The 17,507-nt window shown below is 29.4% G+C and overlaps 1 pseudogene; it reads left to right on the top strand.

The window, feature by feature from the left end:
• The first annotated feature begins 934 nt into the window (after positions 1–934).
• On the top strand, positions 935–7,150 carry LOC115713336 (very-long-chain aldehyde decarbonylase CER1-like; annotated as a pseudogene).
• Positions 7,151–17,507: the final 10,357 nt, after the last annotated feature.

Below are 17,507 nucleotides of genomic sequence, written 5' to 3'. Positions count from 1 at the left end.
TTAATTATTGGAGGGACATAAATGGGATAGGAAATTGGGGACATAAATGGGATAGGAAATGGGATAGAACCTCTATTTAAGAATATACTCGGGACAGACAAATTATATTCTAATTGAAATGTTATAACTAAATAGAGTTATACTAGAAAAAAAATTAAAAAAACCAAAAAATATCAATGTAACAATAATAAGAATAAACAATCATTAATACTATATCATAATAGAATTGTTTTAGAGTAAATATAATATTTATAGATGTATTGTAATTTGGAATAAAATTATTAATTTTTTGTAAATAAATTTATAAGATATATGTATATATTTTATCAAGATGTAATTATTCTTATATAGAGGTATATTTTGTCAATACGAGACTTAAAAAATGTATAACTAATTACAATATAATATTTATAGATGTATTGTAATTTGGAACTTAATTTTTTAAAACAAATTAAAAGTTATTCTTAAATAGAGTATTCTTAAACAGAGGTTCTACTTTCAGCGTCGGCCCTAGGCATGGAGCCCGCGCCTAGGGCCCACTCATTTTAGGGGCCCAAATAAAAAAAATACATTTTAAAAAATATACATATTTTTTTAATAATTTTTAAAAATATCATTTATCTTTATAATAAAGGCTTAAATTTTTTTTTTTTTTTTTTTTTTTTTTGCCTATAACCCATTTCAACTCAAGACCAACTCTGTCTACTCCATATGTATGAAAAATATCTCCATTGTTACGACATCTTTTGGAAAGTTGGCAAAAACAAATTCAAGAGTCCGAACAATTACTTTAGGGTAGTTTAATTATTGAATGCGATTTGAATTAAATTGTGGTGAAAATGTACCTATATATAGTGCACGAGCTCTCCTCTGTTTTCATCAAATTTTATACTTCTTAGTTTTTAACGAATAAAGAAAAAAAAACATTTATTATTGCCGTGCTATATGTATGGCTTCTGGGGTTGGGATACTTTCAGATTGGCCTTGGAAGCCACTTGGGAACTTCAAGGTTAATTAAATACTATCGTAGCATATTATATGTATATATACATCTTATGACAAATTAAATAAGTAATATTTATCTTCTTATTATAAAATGGAATCACTTGTTATAATATGAATGTATGCATATTTTTGTACTAGAGCGTAATAATTTAACTGTACGTTTCTTTTCTTCATTTTCTTTTTGCAGTATTTATTATTGGCACCATGGGCGATGAAGAGCACGTACATGTTTGTAACAAAGAAGGATCCAATGGAGAGAGACTTTTCAACGTTTCTCATTTTCCCATTTTTGCTGTTAAGAATGGCTCACAATCAGATTTGTATCTCTCTCTCTCTCGTTATCGAACAGCCAAAGGAAACAACCGAATCGTTGACAAGAGCCTTGACTTTGATCAAGTCGATAGAGAAACAAATTGGTTTATACATATACCTTATTTATTTGGGATATAATTGTCTATTTTTTTAATTTAACATTTAATTTTTTTTTTAAGGGATGACCAAATATTGTTCACTGCAATACTGCATTATTTGGCGGCCTATATACTTCCAAATGGTAGAAACATAGCTATATGGAGGACAGATGGAGTAATTATAACAATTGTGCTTCATGCTTTTGTTGTGGAATTCTTATACTATTGGCTTCACAGAGCTCTACACCACCATTACCTCTACTCTCGTTATCACTCTCATCACCATTCCTCCATTGTCACCGAGCCCATTACTTGTAAGCACTTGGGATTAGGAGAAAATCTCTTGTTAAACAAGCAGAGCATATATAAATTAATTTTGGTTCTATATTATTGCAGCTGTAACTCACCCATTTGCAGAGCTTTTGGCATATATCTTTCTATTTTCAATCCCACCGGCTACAACTACAGTCACTGGAATTGGCTCCCAAGCAGCGATATTTGGTTACATGATTTATATTGACTTCATGAACAATTTGGGGCACTGCAACTTTGAGTTCATTCCCAAATGGTTCTTCTCAGTCTTCCCTCCTCTCAAGTATCTGATGTATACGCCCTCGTACGTATAAACTATATGCATTAATTTACAAATATTTTATTTGTTATAGAGTATATATATAAACAAAAATTCTAAAGGCATCACATACACTATTAAAAATAATATTCTAACTGTTTTTTTTTATAGGCGTGGAACTTATTATTTTAAGTTTTATTTCTGATATTGTTGGGATAAAGATATCATAATTATTTGTAACTATTTTAAAATCATGAGGCTATTCAAATCTAATCCAATTATCTATCAAATTTTTTTTTTAATCTAATTATACATTGGAGGTTGGATTTTGCCAACTGTAAATGGCTATATATAGAGTCATCCTTTTCATTGTAAGGACACACAATAGAAAAAATTTCTAGTATTCTTCTCTCGTAATGTTTTTCATTGGATGAGATCTATTTAATATTTTAAATTCAATCCATTCCTTATAAAAAAAATCAAACATTATTTTCATTATATGTATATTTCAATTATAAAAATATTAATTACTGTCCAAAATGAAAATACCAATTATTTCAAAATATTTCAATATAACACAAAATCCAAACTAGACACAATAGAGATGTAGAAAGAGATAAGTCGTTGTCACAAAAAAAGTCAAATAATTAGTATCTTATTTGATTTAGGAATTCTTAATATTTCCATGTGTATGGTTGTCCAAAATATTAATGATAGTAAAATAAAAAATATATATTTGAAATCATATAAATAGAAGAAATAATTACATAAGACACCATTATTTAAAAAAAAAAATTATATTTTTACGTTTACGGAATTTTTTTTACATTTTTACGGTTTTCCATAGACACAACACGAAAATAACAAAAAAAACTACATAAAAGTATCATGAAAATAACATCTAAATAACATCAAAACAACAATAAAAAATAACATACAGATAACATGAAATCAACAATAAATTAACAAATGTACAACGAAAAAAGACCGTATTTTCTGTAAATAAAATCAAAAAAATTGTAAAAATATTTAAAATTCTATGAAACTGTATTTTTGTAATTTTTGTGTATTTATGAAATAATCCTTAAATATAATTGGATGATTATTGTATATTGAAGGAATTGGATTCATTGAATATATCTCATCTAACAACCCACCAAGGCCTCTCTTGAGTCAAAATGATCTTAGAAAAAGAAATTGGGCCCTTAATATAAGAATAAATGATATTTTTAAAAATCATTAAAAATATTTTAAAATATTTTTTTTATTTGGGCGTATAAGATGGATGGACCCTAAGTATGGGTTCGCCTTAGCCTAGCTAGGGCCAGCTCTGCAACCCACCGATCAAGTATTAGATTTTAAAAAATACCATGCCATCAAATCTGATCCAATCTTGCTCAATTTTTGACATGATTGATAGATTATAATTGGATTGGGTCAATTTGTGTAAGGGTTGAGATGTAAAATGATTCTAAATTTGAAAATTAAGTTAGCAAATTTTATTTTAAAAAAAAAATAACAAAATGACCAAATGTAATAAATTAGCTAATAAAAATTATTAAAATAGATTTAGGACATATTAATTTTTTAAAAATATATATATATAATAAGTAAATTAAGTTATATCATTATTTTAATATTGCATAATATTATCTTGTAACAAAAACGAATAAATATATTAGATCATTGAATTTCTACAACAGTATTTAATATATCGTATCACTAAAAGTTAATATACCGTAGTAATAAAATTATATACTACAAATAATTTATAACAATACTAAATTAATACTCAAAAATATAGATATTATGCTGACAAAATTATACATACCACTATTAAAATATGTATACATACCAAAAAATTTATATATAATAAAATAGAAAATAAATAATACACTATGCATAGCAAAAATCATATATCATACAATAAAATATATATACCTACTATAAAAATAAAATAATATTATTTAAAAAATTATATATACATGCATATTAACAAAATTATATACAACCATAAAATAGTTATATCATACTTACAAAATTATAAATCACTTTTATATATAATAAAATGAAAACTAAACATGTATCTAAAATAAAATAAATAAAATGATATACTATAGAATAAAACTTATATATATATACCTTATAACAAAAAATTTATACTTTACAATACAAATATATATAATAACAATAAATAAAAATAAAAATATAGAGCTAATAAAATTATGTCATGTCAATAAAAGTATAATAAGAAATAGGACTTAAATATTATTTAAAAAAAATGATATAAGTATAACAAAAAATACATATACTCATCAAAACATATATACTAACAATAATAATAAAATATATATATTACTAATATATATATGTATACTATACTAACCAAATTATATACCATAATTAAAAATATATGCCATGACAACAAAATTGTATATATACCACCATTATATATAATAAAATAGAATCTAATAAAATATTATTTAAAATAAATAGTATGTCATACAATTAAAATACATAAAAATAATAATTAAATATATATATCATGTTAATAAAATTATATACATACATTAAATGTTTGTATTATACTAACAAAATTTTCAACCACTATTATACAAAGTAAAATAAAAAAATAAATATCATCTATAAACAATAATATACGATACAACAAAACAGAAATATACTGTACAATAAATAAAATCTATATACTAACAATCCATAAAATAATTAAAAAAATCGACATAAGATGAAAATAAAAAAAAAATTAACAAAACTAATATAGATATATCATAATCTTATTTTAAGTAGTTTACTTATAATTCTAAAAAAATATATGAGAAAAAAAATTATTAATTCTTTTATGTACTAAAACATAATATAAATAATAGGTAGTGTAAAAAAAAAGTATTTCTTTAAAATAAACGACATTTACTTATATATATAGTACTATGATTTGAGATCTTGCTATAATTTCCCTATATGCAATCTATACACACTTCTCCTTAGTCATATCAAATAAATATGATATAATTTGAGAAATACTTCTACAGTAGAGCTGAAAAAGTGATGCCCCCTACCAAACAAAGTTCCTATTTTTATTTTTTTTTTTTTGAAATAAAAAATTCCTATATTTGAATGATATTATATATTGTACATATTGTATGTGCAGGTTTCATTCGTTGCACCACACTCAGTTTCGAACCAATTATAGCTTGTTCATGCCAATGTACGACTACATCTATGGAACAGTTGACAAATCGTTGGAGGATTTGTATCAAGTATCACTGAAAAGAAAAGAAGAATTACCAAATGTGGTGTATCTAACACATATGACTACACCCGACTCCATATATTATATGCAAATAGGGTTTGCAGGGTTGGCATCTAAGCCTCACTCTTCCTCAAATTCAAAATGGTACCTTTGGCTGATGTGGCCTCTCACTACATTGTCAACACTAATGATTGGGATCTATGGTCGTACTTTTGTGGTTGAGAGCCACCGTTTTCATAAACTCACACTGCAAACTTGGGCTATACCCAAGTACAAGATACAAGTACGCAAACTTTACTTTAATATATAATTTAATCATGATCTATACTATTAAATTAGTATAATAATGCCTATATTTTTATATTTCAGTATTTTCTACCATGGCCAAAATCATCCGTTAACAATTTGATTGAGAAAGCCATACTTGACGCTGAGATAAAGGGTGTAAAAGTATTGAGTCTAGGTCTCTTGAATCAGGCATGTATATAATATATATATATATATATATATATATATATGTTACCCTCTAACTGATCACTTTTCATTAATTAAATTAATAAAATGTGATGTATGTGGATGCAGAAAGAAGATTTGAATGCACATGGTGAGATTTACGTGAAAAGATACCCTGAGTTGAAGGTGAAAGTTGTAGATGGCAGTAGCCTAGCAGTGAGTGTTGTACTAAACTCCATACCAAAAGGAACAACTCAAGTCTTGCTTACTGGAAATCTTACAAAGGTTGCTTATGCTGTTGCTTTGACTCTCTGCCAGAAGGGTATTCAGGTAATTAAATTTTACTTTTTTTCAAAAGAATATATATATATATTTTATGTTGACATAAATTCATTATGATGAGCATACACACTAATACCAAAATGGATTTGAAAACAAGTGTGATAAAAAAAAAAGTAAAAATAGTAATAATGTGAAAATAACATAAAAATAAGTATTTATATAAGAGAATTAGAAACCCTTTTTTCTTTGTGCTGTAGGTAGCTTCTTCTAAGGAGGAGGAGTACAAGAAACTGAAGAAATCATCAATCAATATGTCCAATAATTCTACCACTAATGAATGTTTGGTGTTCTCCCAAAGTTATTCTGAAAAGGTATAATGATATATCTAATAGTATGATCAATAATAATAATAGTCATAATAACATGATTTACGTAATAATGCAGATTTGGTTAGTGGGAGATGGATTGAGTAAAGAAGAACAAGTAAAAGCTCGAAAGGGAACAATCTTCATTCCTTTCTCTCAATTCCCACCTAAACCATTTCGCAAAGACTGCTTTTACCATTACACACCAGCAATGCACACTCCTTCAACTCTCCAGAATCTTCATTCATGTGAGGTAATAATAATAATAATAATAATAATAATCTATTAAATAATTAAGTATATATGATCATGCATGCAAGATATATAGTACTTTAATTATATATATATATGTTATGGACAGAATTGGTTGCCAAGAAGAGTGATGAGTGCATGGCGTATAGCGGGAATAGTACATGGGTTAGAAGGTTGGAATGAGCATGAGTGTGGCTTCCATACCATTACTGATATTCACAAAGTTTGGGAAGCCACTCTTCGTCATGGATTTCACCCACTGCCAATCTCTCATCTAAAATTCTAAGTTGAATTAAAAACTTAAATATATTTATATATAAATATATATATATATATATATATATATAGATCACCTAATATTTAATATGTCCAATAATAATAATATTTTCTGCTTAATTTTATCATTGTTTGTGAGCTTAAAATATTATTAATGTAGTGGTGTGTTGTAAAATATTCAAGTATCTCTCTATATTTTTGCGCATCGATCTTCTTAGAATTATATATATCATTTATTTCATAAATAATATATGTTTTATTATCATTTTATGTGTGAGAAAAATGTGGAGTGATATTTGTTTACAATAAAATTGACAAATCAGCATTTCTAATGAGATGGATTAATTTTTTATACTATTTGGTATAATATAATATAAATAAAAATATTAAAGTGTGACAAATATATATATGTATTAATGTAGGATTAATATATATATAAAAAATATTTGGTGATTAAATTATGTCATATAGTTTAAATATATATACAACAAACTTTAATACATAAAGAGGTTAGAAATTTAAAAATAATTTGTAGTTCATGAACCACATTGGATTAATTTATGTAATTAAATAAATGAGTTATTACACAAATGAGTTATGGATTCAAAGAGTTATGTTTCTAGTAATTAGAAACTAATATTAAGCTTATTTATATATAAAAAAAATAACTATTGGGACGTGGTTGGGGTACGTATGAATTAATTGTGAGAAGATTTACAAAACTTTATTTTTTTAGTATGCTGAAAGAGTACCACGTGACAAGACGACATGTCGCCTGTAGGTTTTTTGTAAAATAACTTGTGAACCATTGGTTACGTTCCCCAAATCAATAGGGGTGTTACCAATAATCAATACCAACGTTAGAATTCTATTTTCATACTAGAAGACATATATATATAAATATATATGTATGTCTCGACTCGTAATATTCATGGGCTGTAAGAAAGTTTGAAAATTAAATGTAATTTGCATCACAAAGTTAACTGATGCTTATAAGGTTTTTCTTGAGCCCTTATACATACTGGATTTCTGTAAGAGGTGTAACTCTACTCATCACCAAGTCTCCTTTCTCAATAATCCAGTCCTTGTTTTCATCACCAAAAGTGACAACTCCCTCCTTTTCTTCTTTGTAATTGATTAACAATTTCTTGTTGCTAGTCATGTGTCGAGAGCAACTACAATCAAAGTACCATTATCCTTCTAGAAATGTAGACAGTGAAACTTGAGTCACCAACCAAATTCGATTCACAATTAGACCTCGATCTCCACTCACTTTGATCGAGATCCTCCCCTTGTGTTCTATTGGGTTTTTAAAAACTATTAAGTCAATTAATCATATCTTTCAAGTAGTTTTGTAGCTTATTGCATCTGGGTCATATATGACCCCTCCTGTTACAGAAGTGACACGCTAGGATGAATCTCTCCATTTGAGATATATCTTCCGGGGCAATTCTTCGTCTTTCTAACTTCACCTTGGTAGGTTTAGATGGAACATGGAATCTTCCAATTGGATACGAGGACTCAAATGTCAAGGGAAGTGATGATTACTTGTAAGCCTTTTTGTCCAGGTTGATCACTGGTGTAGTGGACTCTTCTACCCCAAAGTTATCTCCTCGCTTATATAACATCTTTTATCCGATAGAGGTTCAATTACCATAAGATTTTTGAAGTTGAAGAGTTTGATTGATGGCAGCCGTTCCTGGAGGGATAAACTCTAAAGCCTGTTTAGCTCTTATGAGTTCAGCTGAAAGCTTGTAGATCTCATTGTCCTTCTCATCAAGAAGTTTGCTGCACTGCTACAAATATTAGAATTTGCAATGGTCCTAAAAAGATTTTTTTCGGGAACCGTCGCTAAAAAAATTAAGCGACTATTTAAAACCGTCGGGAAAAATTTAGTATTTCCGATGGTTTAAAATCGTAGTAAAAAAAATAGGTGAAGTTTTTTAATAAAATGCAATTTTTTAATGGACCCTTATACGCGACGATTTAAAATAGTCGGGTATAGTATAGGCGATGGTTTAAAGCCATCGCCTATAGTATATAGGCGAGGGTTTTAAAACATCGCCTATAAGGGTCCATTAAAAAATCGTCACCTACTTCTCGCAACATTTCTCACGTGCCCACCTACATTTTTTTCTATTTTCCACATGCCCACCTATTTCTTCTCCATTTCCACACCCTAAAACAAAAATCTTAACTCTCCAAAACCCCACCCACGCCTCTGCACCATCGCCCTCCTCTCTCGTCGTCTTCCTACCTCTCTCGATCTCCCTTTCTTCTCGTCGCTCTCATCCATTGATCTCCACCCACCCCTTCTCTTGTCGGTCTCCTTCTACTCTCCGTCGCATACGTCGGACTACTACCACCTTCCGTCGGTGTCCCTCTCATCTCCATCTCATAAGTCGGACCACAACCACCTCCCGTCCGTCTCCCTCTCTCTCTTTCTCTCTCTCTGAGCTCGGTATAAATATATTTATGTATATACATTTTTATTTATTATATATATTTATTTTGTTATTGTATAAATTTAATGTATTTTAAAGTTAGTTGTTATTGTAATAAAATTAATTAGGTATTTTAGTTTAATTTAGGTAAAATTATAAAACTAATGTAGGAAAAAAATGGAAGAAAATACAGATTTTTTTCTCTTTTTTTTACATTCTCGGCGGTTTTAAACCGTCAGGAAGTCCACATTAGCGACAGTTTTTAACAGTTGCCTATTTTGCCCATTTTACGACGATCGTATAGGCGACAGTTATAGAAATTGACGAGAGTACTTTAAACGACTGTTTAAAAACGTCGAGAAAAACTATTTTTGTAGTAGTGTTGAGATTCTTAATAGTGTCCTCTAGCTTGACTTTTTCAGACTTTATCTACTTCTTGGCATTATTCAGACCTCTAATCTGCTTGGTCATATATTCCCACTAAGCAAACATCTCTTCATATGTATTTTTTCTTCCATTACAGTCAGCTTTAGAAGAAGTGGAAACCCCATCATCCTCAGATTCAACAGAATAATGACTTTGAGCCATGAAAGCCGCTACCTGTTTATCCTCATCAGAACTTTTGCTTGCAATAGAATCTTTTTTTTTCGTCACTATCTCTCCAGGTGGCAATAAGGGCTTTCTTCTTTTTAAGAGTGTTGGCACACTCGACTTGAATGTGTCTGAAACCATCACATTCTCTACACTGAATGCCCATGCTCTAATTATCACTGGGTTGCTGACTATGCCTAAAGTTTCCAACAGGATTTCATTTGGGAACATTTTCCTTACCCCCAGAAAAAAAATTTCTTGTACTTCTTTTTCAAGAATTTTGCATAGTTTCTGGTTAGCAGATCTACAGTTTCATCTGAGAAGCCAACAGACACCTCTAGGATAGACTTCTTTTCATCTTTCTGAATGAACACAAGTCAGTTGTCCCCTTTTTCTTTGTCCACACCCTTCTTCTTTTTTTCTTTCTTCCACCTTGTTAAGGACATTTCATAATTCTGCAAGGATCCAATCAGTTCATCAATATCTAGTTCCTCCATGTTTTTCATTTCTTCAATTGAGGTTACTTTAGACATAAATCTTAGTTTTGCATTTGAGTAAGTCTTTCCCAAAGCATAAGACTCATTTGATATGTCACACAATTTAGCATGGAACTCAACCACCGTTTCTTCTTCCTCCATTGATAAATCCTCAAATGCTTTTGCCAAAGCACGAAGACAGGATTTCTTTACTGCATTCGTTCCTTCATTTTTACTTCGCAGTTTTTCCCAAGCCTCTTTAGCCATCTCACAGTTCGCAATGACCTTCAATTGATTTGTGGACACTGCATTGAACAGAGCATGCATGACCTTTGAATTAAAATTGGCCCTCTCCATCTCATCTAGAGTCCATAAGCTCATAGGTTTTGGTTTGGTGACATCATTATCCATCACCGTTGGGCATGTTAAATCATCTTCTATGGCCATCCAAACTCTTTCATTCACCGCCCTAAAAAATGCTCGCATATTGGTTTTCCATTATGGGTAATTGACACCTTCCAACGCAGGGGTTCGTTATGTGGACCCTCCTTCTCTAAACATCTCCATTCCTAGACGAACAAAAAAAAAACAAAACTAAGATAGAGAGCAGTATACTCCCAGAGTCGTGTCTAGAGAGGGGGTTAGTTCCAACTGGGTGTTGTAAAAAGGAAAGAAAATGCAGAATAATCAAGAATTGCAGTAACAATGTGTTGGGTTTTATGCCCTAAATAAAACTCATTTCAATATAATCAGATTTACTTATTAATATAGATCAGAAATAACATTTAATGTTGCATGGTTCACATGATTTATTTCATGATTATATGTATATAATGTATGAATTCATCTAAAACCCTTTTCACATACTTGATCCTGTTTATTGTGTCGTCAACACATTGGAAAGTAAACATGACTATGTGAATAAAGTTTCCTAGATTTATCAGACACAGGGTTTTACTGATATGATAATCTACAACAGAGTTTACTTGCATTTGGAGAAGTGGTATGTTCTTTCCAGAGCATTGGTTAAAGTAAAGCTCAGGTTGGATGCATGGAGTATGCATCGGAAGGGACCGATATTGAACTTTGACTTAGATTTATTAAACTTACCGTAATATCTATTCAAGTCAATATAGCCTAGTTGCTCCTAGATCAAATGATCTTAATCCTGTTATGATTAGGCTCAATCTCAAGAGGCTATTCGTGTTCTTTGATTTGTTAGTTAAGCCTACTTTTAGGTCAGGGTGATACGTACATTGTGGGAACACGGTAGTGCAATTGAGTGGGAGCGCTAACATAAACATGGAACCTATAGCTTCTATCTGGCGAATAGTAAGCAAAGGATGATCTCCTTCGAGCTTGACCAAACGAACATAAATGGTGGAGTACTCATTTCACATAAGCTGAAATATCATTTATACGGGGTCAAGTGTTTTAAGGATAAAATACATAGTAGGGTGTTACGGTAATCTAATCCCTTTACAGTGTAGATCATTCATATAGAGGATCATTGATCAAATTAGGATTATAACAATGGATAACTAATGATGCGTCTATATGGTGGAACATATAGAGCATTCTGTATACTGAGAGTGTAATTCTAAGTTCTATGCGTGGATTCAACGAAGAATTAATAAGTTAGTGAATTTTAGTGCTAAATTCTTGATCTACTTATTGGAAGCTCGGTTATATAGACCCATGGTCCCCGCACTAGTTGAGATAATATTGCTTGTAAGACTCATATAATTGGTTTTGATTAATCAATTATAATTCTCAAATTAGACTATGTCTATTTGTGAATTTTTCACTAAGTAAGGGCGAAATTGTAAAGAAAGAGTTTTAGGGGCATATTTGTTAATTATGATACTTTGTATGGTTCAATTAATAAATATGATAAATGACAATATTATTTAATAATTATTTATAGTTATTAAATAGTTAGAATTGGCATTTAAATGGTTGAATTAGAAAATTGGCGTTTTTGAGAAAATCAGATGCAGAAAAGATAAAACTGCAAAATTGCAAAAAGTGAGGCCCAAGTCCACTAAGCATGGCCGGCCACTTTTGTAGGGAATTTAAACTGATATTTTCATTATTTTAATGCCAAATAATTCAAATCTAACCCTAGTGGAATGCTATAAATAGATAGTGAAGGCTTCAGAAGAATTACACTTCTGAATCAGAAAACCTAAGCCTTTCTCTCTCTACCTTGGCCGCCACCCTCTCTCTCTCTTCTTCCTTCATATTTTGAAATCCTTAGTGTGAGAGTAGTGCCCACACACAGCAAGCAATACCTCAATCATAGTGAGGAAGATCGTGAAGAAAGATCATCAGCAAGAAAGAGGTTTCAGCATCAAGGATTCAGAGAAAGAGATCCAGGTTCAGATATTGATAATGCTCTGCTACAGAAAGGAATCAAGGGCTAGATATTTGAACGGAATGAGTCATTTAATTCCGCTGCACCTAATGTAAGATTTCCTAAACTTTATATGTGTTTATTTCATCGTTTTAGAAAGTTCATATTTAGGGTGTTAATCAACATACTTGTGAGTAGATCTAAGATCCTGGTAAAATAATTCCAACACAATGAATTTCAGTATAACACATCTTGAAAGAACCCTAAGGATCAATATTTCTAACAGAAATAGACCGCTCTGATACAAAATGTAAACCCAAATTTTTGTCTAACTTATCTTTTTCATATTCGTATTGATTTTATTGATTTATGCTTGAATGTGAAAAATAAATCAAAGATTCAACACTAGAAATTTACAAACATTACCTGCCCTAGAAACTCATTCTAGGCCCCGAACCAGGATAGTAACTTTCACTATATTCAAAGATGTATCTTACAAATACCAACTATAAACACTATTGTAAACAATACACTCATTTACAAAATACAGTGAATCTATACCCAAACCAACCAAGACCCTTGATTGGAGACACAAGATCCCCTTGTGCGAATGATGAGTTCTCTTCAACACTTTTCTTCAATCTGAACTCCCTTCAAATCTGGTGATGAAGACGATACTGAAATCCCTTCAGTTTGAACCCAACATCATCAAGCTCTCATCTGCATCTTTGGATTAATACCACCAAGCTCAAGATTCGGACCTGCCATGGAATATAAAGACAAAATAAGAAGAAAAAAACGTAATCCCTAATGTCCGATAAAAAAAAAGTTTGTCAACATAATACCAAAAAATTGTATTTATACCCTGCTAAACCATGAATTCCGAAATAGGCGTTGTTACCATCTGAATAATTAAAAGTCAAAATATCTTTACAGGCATAAAGTAACACTAACAATATAAACTCCAGACAAAACACCTCAAATACCAGACGTAAGTGGACATAATTTGTCACTCATAAAATACTAGTTCTTACACTCTCTTTTAACAAAAAAAAAAAAAAGAGTAAAAAATAATTAAGTTTAGTTCAAATATATGACAAATATTCTTATGGAAATTCAATGTAACCACGTTTAGTTCAAATATATATAACAAAAGTTATTGTGAAAATTGAATGTAACCACTATTATAAAGTCACCCCATATGGATATTCTATATATAAAATTATTGCAAAAATCTTAATACTCTCTCATCATTCAGTGCACTTTTGTTATAATGTTCATACTAAGGGAGCCTTCTAGTTTTTATTAGAAATTTTCACACAAAAAATACAAAATACCAATTTTATTACATATATACAACAACACAGGTCACATCAACATTTTCACCTTCTCTCTTAATTTTATTACACATATACCACTTGCACATCAAATCCATGCACCTATCAACATCAATCAACTCTCAATCACTTCCTTTTTTTTTTTTCTTTTTTTTATTTGATTTTTTATTTCTATTCATTTTTTTTTTGAATCAAGTAAATTAAATCTATGCACCTATCAACCATCAATCAACTCTCAATCACTTCCTTTTTTTTTTTCTTTTTTCTTTTTCATTTGATTTTTTATTTCTATTCATTTTTTTTAATTAGATCAAATAACCTTCATTGTTGAACCGTAACACCCCACGATTCCTCAACAATTTTTTCCCTCTCATTTTTGTTCTTCAAAATTTTTTCAACTCCCACTAAACCAATCCTATAACTGTTTTCCCTCTTTCCTTTTGTTTTCAATCTCTATTTAACAAAGATTATGATTTTGCTCCTCCATTAACGAAGCGTGGGAGACCTCATCCTAAGAAGAAAACAAAGCTCGGTGTGCAAGAAAAAATGGCTGAAGACGTTTTTGGAAAAAAAAACTAATGTTGGCGCTGATGTTCGAACCGAGGTTTGTTTTCGGTTTCTTTTTGGTTTTCCCCAATTTTTGAAATTTTTTCATATTCAACTTTTGTGGGTTTTGTGTTTATTGATTTTTCATTTTCTAATAGTTTTTTCATAGTTTTTTAATAGTGTAAACACCTTCTGTATGTATTTTTTTTTAATATATTTTTTTATCTAGTTGTTTCTTGTCCATTTTTATATCATCAATGGGTAACAATGAGATTTATCATGGATGTTGATGTTCAAAGAGTTTTTCCTGTATTTTAGTTTGTATACAGTTGTTTTGTAGTTTTATTATAGTTTTGCTACTTGCATATGTTATTTCATTATAAAACTAATATGCAACTATTTGCACAAAACTTACTATGTATAACTACTATTTCTTAGTCCCCGTCAAATTAATTAAATTCATGCATAAAATATAAACTATCATAAAACAATAATGCAACTATAAGGCAACCAAAACAAAAAATAAACAGACTTATACGTAACTGGTTGTACCTTAATTCGATTTTACTCTTCTTATTGTGTTTTTAAAAAAATATATTTATATTGGAAACCAGTAATCAATCAAAATGCAACTGTATATAACGTAGATGTATTATTCATGAAGTTTTTTTTAAAAAATTTTCACATCATACATTGTTTTGGATTTGGTGGGAGCTCCAGATCTGTTTGTTACAGATCTACATTTCATGAATCTGGATTTCGATATTAGGGGGAGTTGTTTTGATCGAATAAAACAGAAAACAAATGTGTAATTTCAGTTTCTTCACAGTTTTTTTGATTTTTTTTCGTCATTTTCTGTTTAGATCATTGCAGGTCTTCTTTTCCAGTTGATTTCGCCAGAATTAATGGTTGTATTTTTCTCGTTTTGGTTTCATTTTGGTTGTTTTGCGGTTTTGAAACGATCGAGGTATGTTCATCTTCAACGTTCGCTCTGTACAGCTGAAGGCTTAGTGCATGTGGTATTTTTGTAAATATTTGTATGTGGACTGTATAAATGTTTAATGGGCCGACCCATAGTATTTTTGTAATTTTTTTTTCTTTTTTATATTTTTCTGTTTTTTTCCCTTTTTATTAAGTAGGAATTTAGTTTTACTTTTGTTGCATGTTATTGGTAACCAATATAATTTGTAGTCACAACTCACAACTCAAACAACCCATGTGAAAGGCCACCTACTCTTTATAACTTCACCTCCGTCTAACCTATAATTAGGAACTCATCCAATAATATTTTTATTATTTATATATTAACATAGAACTCATTTTCCAGAGTCAAATTAAAAGAAAAAAAAGCTTCAATTAAATGAAGAACAAGACAACATATAAAGTATGAAAGAGTTGACTATACTTAAAGAATGATGGAACATCTCTCTACTGAACCCTTAAAATAATTTAGTCAAATTAATTACATCAATGACACTATTATGGATGATGAAATTTAAATCATTATTAGAATTTTATTTTACCTTTTTGATATATTCCAAGACATATGATAACAAGTTTATGTCTAACTCTTATGAGTAGTAGTTGGCTGCATGAAGGAATATGGGAGCCACAGGTTAATTATGATGGCAAACATTTCTTTCTCTATCACAAAAGCAAAACAATGTATATGTATAATAGCTAAATTAAATAACATGATCAAATCATGCTATAATCCATAAACAAACAAGAAAGACAAATAAAATTAATGCACGATCAAATAAATATTCAAAGGGATGCTTTTTGATAAAAATAGGCAGCATATATATACGTTTATGGATGAAAAAATCAATGTATATAGATATCTTTTTGTTACTTAAATAATTCATCACACCAATCCAAATTAACTATATATCGCTATATATACTATATGTATATGTATATTCTATTTCCTTCTATATTTGACCTTGCTCTTTTCTCTCACATGGATGATGAATTACTCCTTTATTAATTAATACAAATATTATTACACTACACTAATCTAGATTTCGAATTAGATAAATGGATAAACTATCATTTTGATGACCATTTACTATATATTTGATTTCGATGCAATTAAACTAATTAATTAACTTTATCCTGATTATCATGATGGCATACATACTATTTACTTAATAATGAAATGATCAACGAAAACCTACATACATTTTCTTTTTGTCTAGTTCTCAATTTGCGAGCCAATGAATTTTCTCATCAGCACATTTCTAACTAATTCCTTTTTTATTATTATCATGATTAATTACTACCAATCATCCATATGTCCTAAACGTCATTCATCAACTAAAATACTATATATCATTTTTCCTACTATGCCTCATTTGTATATATTATATACTTTACATTTATATATATGTTTTTACAAAGTTTCGATAAGGACGCATAACTGATCTCAATTCATATATATATAAATATATAGTATAGTATTATTTAATTTTACAGTTACTGATCCCCTACAAATTATTACAGTAGTTGATTGGTTAATTGCTGTTAATGGGGCGATTCCATCTGACTGTGACTGGTGTAATAATATAATATTAATTATAAAACAAATAATAGAACACAATAATATAATTAATACACATATATATGGCTGAGTATGCATGTATATATAATATATATATATATATATATACACACAAATGTTAGTGTGTATGAATGCATTACGCTTTTAGGCAATGAGAAGAAAAAATGTAGGTCAAATTTTGCAACTCAGTTTCTCAATTTATTTGAAAGCAAGACCTTACTTGTATACCAATAATAACAATATATATAATTACTATATATATTGTTATATATATACGCTATAGTCTTGCTTTATATATTTATTAATATA

The sequence above is a fragment of the Cannabis sativa genome, chromosome X (genome assembly GCF_029168945.1).
Source record: "Cannabis sativa cultivar Pink pepper isolate KNU-18-1 chromosome X, ASM2916894v1, whole genome shotgun sequence".
NCBI lineage: Eukaryota > Viridiplantae > Streptophyta > Magnoliopsida > Rosales > Cannabaceae > Cannabis > Cannabis sativa.
This window is presented reverse-complemented; position numbering and strand designations above follow the sequence as displayed.